This window comes from Capricornis sumatraensis, chromosome 16 (genome assembly GCF_032405125.1).
Source record: "Capricornis sumatraensis isolate serow.1 chromosome 16, serow.2, whole genome shotgun sequence".
Lineage (NCBI taxonomy): Eukaryota > Metazoa > Chordata > Mammalia > Artiodactyla > Bovidae > Capricornis > Capricornis sumatraensis.
In genome coordinates this window covers 72130494-72139271 of record NC_091084.1, presented here as the reverse complement: position 1 = coordinate 72139271, position 8778 = coordinate 72130494, and positions in this window count along the sequence as shown.

Sequence of the window (8778 nt, the reverse complement as noted above, 5' to 3'; positions counted from 1 at the left end):
GACAGAGGAACGTGACTCCCAGGTGTCAGTTCATGGAGTTGCAAAGAGTTGGATACAACTTAGCGACTGAGCACAAGTTCCCAACCCTTAGTCCCTTTATTCAGCTGGACACAGATCTGCTTGGGAATGGAATAATCTAAGTCATACTTCTGATTCATAAATAATGATTTAGAAAATAAATACCCTGCAATTTATTGACATTTCTGATTATGTGTGCTATAAATGTTCAAAAATCAGGTAGGGTAAGAGGCAAGTGGTAATAAGCATATCTTCTTCCTTCTTCAAAGTCAAGAAGTAGAGAAAGCATCTGTTTTACTCGAGAGAGTAGTTCCACTTTAATTCTTTACAATATTGTTTCAGCATTTAATATTTTCCCTTTTATAAGTGCTATGGAGTGTGTGTGTGTGTGTGTGTTTCATTAACAAACCACAGCAGCTAACGTGGTTTGAAAAGGCTTTTCAAATATATTGTAATTGTGTGTACCAAGAGATGATAATTTTCCAAGTACAGATTATAGAGTTAAAGAAATACTTTATTCAATTTATTTTAATTTTCTCTGTACTGGTTCAAAATTCTCCTGATGGAGGCACCTGCAAGTCTGATGGAGATCAGAGGCATGTTTTGAGAAATGCTAAATGTGGTCCTGGATAATTTTGTACCGCTGCCAGAGGAGGTCTGTATCAGTTCTGAGCCACCCACAAAGCTAATTAAATTTACCCATGTGAAAAGCAAACACCCACCCCAGTTATTTTGAGCTAACTCACTGAAACACTGGTTAGCTCCTTCTGTATCCCAGTGTTTCCTCCACCCCAAATCCACAGGAATTTATAGCATCACCAAGAGGCCAGTGTAGACCTCAGTGTTTGTTCTTCTTGCAAACACCTGAGAAGAATTCACTTAGAAAGTTACAGCATCCATACCATGAACCCACTTTCTACAGTATGTTCCATGCTGACTTAAAACCCCACATTCCTTATACACGTTCTCTGTGCAGTAGAGTTGGTTGAAAGATCGTGTTTTCTGGAGCCAAGGAGATCTGGGTTGAGTGAAAGCTTTATTTTCCTATTTATGTGACTTTGGGAAAGTCATCTCTGCATCATATATGTAAGAGAAAGTATAGAACCTATATCATAGGATTGATGTGAAAATGAAAAGAATGAATATATGTAAAGAAGATAATTAAACTTATGGTAGTGACTTAACTATGATCAGTACTTCTTTTCTCTCTGTCCCTCTTTCCTTTGAAACAAGATGATGTCATTCTTTCATACATTAAAAAAAAATCAGTTTTATTGGAGTTTAATGGCTTTACAATGTTGTGTTAGTTTCTACTCTACAGTAAAATGAATCAGCCATATATACATATATATACATATTTAAACAAGGCTGAGTGCCAAAAAACTGATCTTTTTGAGCTGTGGTGTTGGAGAAGACTCTTGAGAATCCCTTGGACTGCAAGGAGATCAAACCAGTCCATCCTAAAGAAAATCCATCCTGAACATTCCCTGGAAGGGCTGATGCTGAAGCTCCGCTCCAATACTTTGGCCACCTGATATGAAGGACTGAATCATTAGAAAAGATCCTGATGATGGGAAAGATTGAAGGCAGGAGGAGAAGGGGATAAGAGAGGATGAGCTGGCTGGACGGCATCACCAATTCAATGGACATGAGTTTGAGCAAGCTCCAGGAGATGGTGAAGGACAGGGAAGCCTGGCATGCTGCAGTCCGTGGGGTCACAGAGTCGGACACGACTGAGTGACTGATCAACAGTGAATATCTCCTCTCCCCTTTGGACTTCCTTCCAGTTCAGATCACCACAGTGCCTTAAGCAGAGTTTCCTGTGCTATAACGTAGGTTTTCCTTAGTATCTCTGTTACGGTGTCAGTTCTGTAGGTGTATCAGTCTCACCCTCCCAATTCCCCCCACACCTCCCCATGTTTCTTCCTGGTGTCCGTCCATTTGTTCTCTACTTCTGAGTCTCTGTTTCTCCTTTGCAAATAGGATCATTTATACTATTTTTCTAGATTCTTCATACATGTGCCAATATATGACATTTGCTTGTCCTCTTTCTGGCTGACTCTACCATTCTTTCATATATTCAACAACAAAAAATAATTAAGCACCAACTGAGTTTCAGATACTGATGGCAAAACAGTGATTAGCAGAACAGTCCCTGCTCTCATGATGCTTACATTCTAGTGGAGTGAGGACAATAAATGAGCAAACTAATGTATTTTGCTATAATTTTAGCTTGTGATGCATCCTTGAAGGATGGAAAGCAGGTTCTAGGACAAAGTGATGGTGAGAAGTAGGAGACAGTTCGGGTAGCTTGATGAAGGACAGTTCCTTTATGAAAGTGACATCTGAACTGAAATGTGTAGGGTGCAAGACAGTCCTATAATAAATACAAGAACCAGCTGCTGTCAGTATAGAAGTCCGTGAACAGAAAAAAACAGAAACAATAATTAAAAAAAAAAAAAGTTTCGATACCTTTATGGAATACAGAGAATCTGAGAGAGGAGGAAGGGACAGTTGAGGAAGAAGTTGGGGAGAAAAATGCTGAGGTTCTGTCCTGTAGACTCTATCCTACAGACCAGGGCTGTTGGCTTTAATCTGATCTGCAGTGGAAATCCTCTGGGCTGATTTGAGTTGGAAAGGTGATGGGATCAGTGGGATCAGATCTAGACTTGTAAAGATGGTTAGATTACTTGTGGAGAATGGACTGTGGAAAGACAAAAATTAAGGAGATCTGTGGGACCTTTGTTGTTAGTACATGAGGCAGCTGTAATGGATTAAATAGTGTCCGCCAGAAGGACATGCCCTGGTCCTAATCTTGGGTATCTGTGAATGTGACCTTATTTGACAATAGAGACTTCACAGATGCAATTAAGAATTTTGGGAAAATTCTCTTGGCTGTAGATGGACCCTAATTCTAATGACTGGATTTATAGAGAAAGGAGAGGGAGGTCTATTGCACAGAGACAGAGAGAAGGGGAAGCCATTTACTGATGGGGGCAGAAATGAACTGACCTGTCTACAAACCAAGGAATCCCAGAGATTTCTAGCAGCCACCAGCATTTGAGAGAGAGACATAGAAAACACCCTCAAAGGGAACTAGCCCTACCAACACCTTGATTTCAGACTCCTGGTGCTTCTAGAATTGTGAGAATATATTTCTGATCTTCTTAAGCCACCAAAGCTGTGCTAATTGGTTTGGGGACCCTGAGAAAATTGATCCAACCACCATGAGATCAATTATAGGGAGAACGGGACTATATACCAATTTGACGGTTACAGAGTGGTGGTCTTGAGGACTAAAGAGAAAGAGAAAAAAAAACACAACTGTATTCTTTAATCCACAGTGGCGAGGTGTGTTTATATTTGGCAAGAATGTCAATTTCTCATACTTTGATTGAAAGTCTCCTCTGTGGGGTGAAAGGGCATCTGAGAAGCAGGTCCCAAGAATGTACTCTACTTCCTAAAGTGGCCTCATCGTCTTCCCAAAGGAGGTGCCCACAGGCCCTGGGAGGACTGGTTAGCAGCTGAAGCCAGTTCTCTCACTAATGTGATATCACTTTTTCTAATACCAGTTTTTCATTTGTATATTGTGTAATACTAGTATCTGTGGTCACTTCTTTAATACAAAGAAGTCACCCTAGTTACCCATAAAACTGCTGCAGGCAAGTAGATACTTACCAATGGGGTGTGTACAGAGTGATGTTTTGTACCTAATAAAATGCCAGAAATTTCAGGACATAGCAATGTTTTGCCCTGAACATTTCCCAGGTAATAATAGAAAGTTCACATTGGTTGAGCTTCTAGTATGTCTTAGGTCCTCTCTGTTGTTCCTTTTACATCTGTCAAGTCTAATTCTTACAATATTCCCCAAAGACAGATGTTAATATTTCCATTGTAAAGATAGCTGAAATAGCTGAAGCTTAGAGAAATCCAGCCAATCACATACCAAATGGTTATTCCATAAAAACAGACATGTATTTAACTATCCAGTTAGTAACTTGTAAAGTCAGGTTGTGAACTCAGTTTTGTCCAAATCAATGCCTTTTTTTTTAATACCTGTGAGTTATTACAATTTTGCCAAAATGGTGCAGTCACAGTTCTTCTGGATGGACATAGAGATACTGCTTTAAATTGGTGTGAATAAAAGTTATATTGCTCATAGAAATTAATACTAAAGATACTCAGGAGACTATGGGAATTTCAGCCACTGTTGTCATGAAGCAGGGTTGCAGAGGAGTGGAGGCAAAGTCAGTTTTCTTTCCTCCATGATTTCCTTAAGAAAATCAGCATGCTTTGGAGCTTCCTCACTTGGCACAAGAGAGACAGTCCAAGACAATGGACCCTGTCATCTCCCCGCATCAGGTGCTGTCTCTCCAAGCCAGACTGCCTCCTCCCTGGCGGTCCAGAGCTGACATTGTGACTTGAGCCCAGTCATTAAACACTAATTAGATTGGTGCTTTTGCTCTGCTTCTCGTTCAAGTTGTAATAAACTGCTCCCTTCTCCCTTTTGGTCTTTTGCTTGAAATCACAGACAGGGTCACCACCTTCTTCTCCCTGGGGCTTGAACTCTCAGTCTCGGTGTGTACTGGCTCTAGGCAAGGCAATTTAGATGAGAGATGAACAAAACCAAAGCACCTGGAGAAATGAACACATTCCTTAAGAGAGGGGGAAAAAAATTAAAAACTGACAAGCTAGATCCACTTCCTCAGCACTGCCCACTTGTATTTTTCTCAGATATTTTGGATCTTACTCATGGTAATTTGGCCATTAAAAAATCAGCCCTGTGGTCTCTGGGCTTAATTAATTTGAAAGTACTTCTAGAGGAATCACTTAGATATTGTTTTATGATTTGCCTCGAAGATATCACCAGGCTTCAACCTCTACCAGCTGCCCAGAACTATTAGCTTAACTATTAATTTGGCTCCAAAGTATGTTCCCTTTGGATTAAAAAAGAGAAAATTTACTGTGTACAACTTGGCCGTGATTAACCCCGCCCAGACCATAGTTAGTAGATAGATGTTTTCCTTTATGAGACTGGAAGTTTCCTGCATACACATGGCTATGTGTACTTCGCTTTATTTTTTCCCTTTCCATGGTCTTCCTTCTGTATCTGTAATTACACAAAAAACAAATGTCATGTGAGCATTATGAGTCTTTTGTAGTATGCTGTGTGCTGTGCTTAGTCCCTCAGTCATGTATGACTCTTTGTGACCACATGGACTGTAGCCTGCCAGGCTCCTCTGTCCATGGTGATTCTCTAGGCAAGAATACCAGAGTGGGTTGCCATGCCCTCTGACAGGCTTTCATAGTATAGATGGAGCTTATTATCAGTTTCAGGCACTGAGGAATGAAGGATATGCAAGATCACTTACACTCATTAGTTGTATCAATTAACCAAGGAAAACCACTAGACCATTCAGGTATGACCTAAATCATATCCCTTACATTATACAGTGAAAGTGACAAGTAGATTCAAGGGATTGGATTTGATAGACTGAGTACCTGAAAACCTATGGTTGGAGGTTCGTGACATTGTACAGGAGGCAGTGATCAAGACCATCCCCAAGAAAAAGAAATGCAAAAAGGAAAAATTGTTGTCTGAGGAGGCCTTACAAATAGCTGAGAAAAGAAAAGACATGAAAGGCAAAGGATAAAAGGAAAGATATATGCATTTGAATGCAGAGCTCCAAAGAATAGCAAGGAGAGATAAGACAGCCTTCCTCAGTGATCAAGGCAAAGAAATGGAGGAAAACTAGCGATCTCTCCAAGAAAATTAGAGATACCATGGGAACATTTCATGCAAAAATGGGCACAAAAAGGACAAAAGTTGTATGGACCTAACAGAAGCAGAAGATATTAGGAAGAGGTGTCAAGAATACACAGAAGAACTGTACAAAAAAGATCTTCATGACCCAGATAACCACGATGGTGTGATCACTCACCTAGAGCCAGACATCCTGGAATGCAAAGTCAAGTGGGCCTTAGGAAGCATCACTATGCACAAAGCTAGTGGAGGTGAAGGAATTCCAGCTGAGCTATTTCAAATTCTAAAAGATGATGGTGTGAAAGTGCTATACTCAATATGCCAGCAAATTTGGAAAACTCAGCAGTGGACACAGGACTGGAAAAGGTCAGTTTTAACTCCAATCCCAAAGAAAGACAATACCAAAGAATGTTCTAACTACCAAACAATTGCACTCATCTCGCATGCTAGCAAAGTAATGCTTGAAATTCTCCAAGCCAGGCTTCAGCAATCCATGAACTGTGAACTTCCAGATGTTCAAGCTGGATTTAGAAAAGGCAGAGGAACCAGAGATCAAATTGCCAACATCCGTTGGATCACCAGAAAAGCAAGAGAATTCCAGAAAAATATCTACTTCTGCGTTATTGACTATGCCAAAGCCTTTGACTGTGTGGAACACAACAAAATGTGGAAAATTCTGAGAGAGATGGGAATACCAGACCACTGACCTGCCTGCAGAGAAATCTGTATGCAGGTCAAGAAGCAACAGTTAGAACTGGACATGGAACAATAGACTGGTTCCAAATTGGGAAAGGACTATGTCAAGGCTGTATATGGTCACCCTGCTTATTTAACTTATATGCAATGTACATCATCAGAAATGCTGGGCTGGAAGAAGCACAAGCTGGAATCAAGATTGCCAGGAGAAATATCAATAACCTCAGATATGCAGATGACACTACCCTTATGGAAGAAAGTGAAGAACTAAAGAACCTCTTAATGAAAATGAAAGAATAAAGTGAAAAATTTGGCTTAAAACTCAACATTCAGAAAACTAAGATCATGGCATCCAGTCCCATCATTTCATTGCAAATAGATGGGTAAACAGGGGAAACAGTAGCTGACTTTCATTTTGGGGGCTCCAAAATTACTGCAAATGGTGATTGCAGCCATGAAATTAAAAGAGCTTGCTCTTTTGAAGAAAAGCTATGACCGATCTAGACAGCATATTAAAAAGCAGAGACATTACTTTGCCAACAAAGGTCCATCTAGTCAAAGCTATGGTTTTTCCAGTAGTTATGTTTGGATATGAGAGTTGGACTATAAAGAAAACTGAATGCCGAAGAACTGATGCTTTTGAACTGTGGTGTTGGAGAAGACTCTTGAGAGTCCCTTGGACTGCAAGGAAATCCAATCAGTCCATCTTAAAGGAAGTGAGTCTTGAATATTTATTGGAAGGACTGATGCTGAAGCTAAAACTCCAATACTTTTGCCATCTGATGCAAAGAACTGACTCGCTTGGAAAGACCCTGCTGCTGGAAAAAATTGAAGGTGGGAGGAGAAGGGGATGACAGAGAATGAGATGGTTGGATGGCATCACTGACTTGATGGACATGAGTTTGAATAAGCTCTGGGAGTTGGTGATGCACAGGGAAGCCTGTTTTGGTGCAAGCCATGGGGCAGCAAATAGACACGACTGAGCGACTGAACTGAAACTAGCTACCGAGGGTTCAGTGTTAGTTGCTCAGTCATACCCATTTCTTTGCCACTCTATGGACTTCTGTCGGCTCCTCTGTCCATGGAATTTTCTAGGCAAGGATATTGAAGTGGTAGCCATTCCCTTCTTCATGGGATCTTCCTGACCCAGTGATCAACCCCAGGTCTCTTGCCCTGCAGGCATATTCTTTACCATCTCTGCCACCAGGGAAGCCCATGGTTATTAACCAGGTATGATTTGTTGGTATTTGTAGAACAAAATTGTTTATTACTAGTAGGGATGTAGAAGGGACTATGAGATTCATGGGCCAATTTTTAATCTAGGAAAAAAAAAAACAAAGTAATAGTGTGCATTAAGTATTGGATTGGCCAAAAAATTTGTTTGGGTTTTTCCATAAGATTTTTTTTGAAAAACCTGAATCAACACTTTGACCAACCCAGTACTATACAAAGTGATGTGATAAACTTAAATTCTTTCCTGTAAGTAGAGTCTGATTGTTCTAAGTAAGCATACAAATATTATCTAAAGTATAGTGTAATTTGTGGCACTTTGTCAATTACCTACTGCTTCACAACAATATTGCTACAGATATAGTGGCTTAAAATGGAACACATTTTATTATCTATAGATTGAAAATCCAGAGAGCTTAACTAGGTTGACTGCTAAGGTTTGAGAGGGTATCACTTGCTTAAGGTCACAAAGTACATTCAAAACTGTGTTTATCTGGTTTAAAAGTTGCCTACATTCACACAAGGCTGCAGTCAAGGTGTCTGCTGGGCTGAGGTCTTATCTAATGTTCAACTGTGAAATGTTCCACTTCCGAGTAGTGACTATGGACAATGCACATTGTGGGGAAGGTTGAAATTAAGGGGGCAACACATGGCAGGCCTCCAGCAAGCTTGGGGCTCTTTAAGAGAATTATGTTAGCCCCACCTTATATAAAACCACCATGAAGACCTAAGAAATCTGAAATGTATTGCAGCCAAGTGAACTTCCCTGGTGGCTCAGATAGTAAAGAATCCGCTTACAATGCAGGAGACCCAGGTTTGATCTCTGGACCAGGAAGCCCCATTGAAGAAAGAAATGACAATCCACTCAGTAATCTTGCTGGAGAATCCTAGAGACAGAGGAGCTTGGTGGGCTACGGTCCACGGGGTCACAAAAGAGTCAAACAGGACTGAGCGAGTGTGCAGCCAAGCATTCAGCATTAGCAGAGAACAAGTTGAAAAAGTAAACATCTTTCTGCAGTCTCAGTGAGAGGAGCCTGAAGCAGTCTGAGAATGATGTAGTGGCTGCAAGC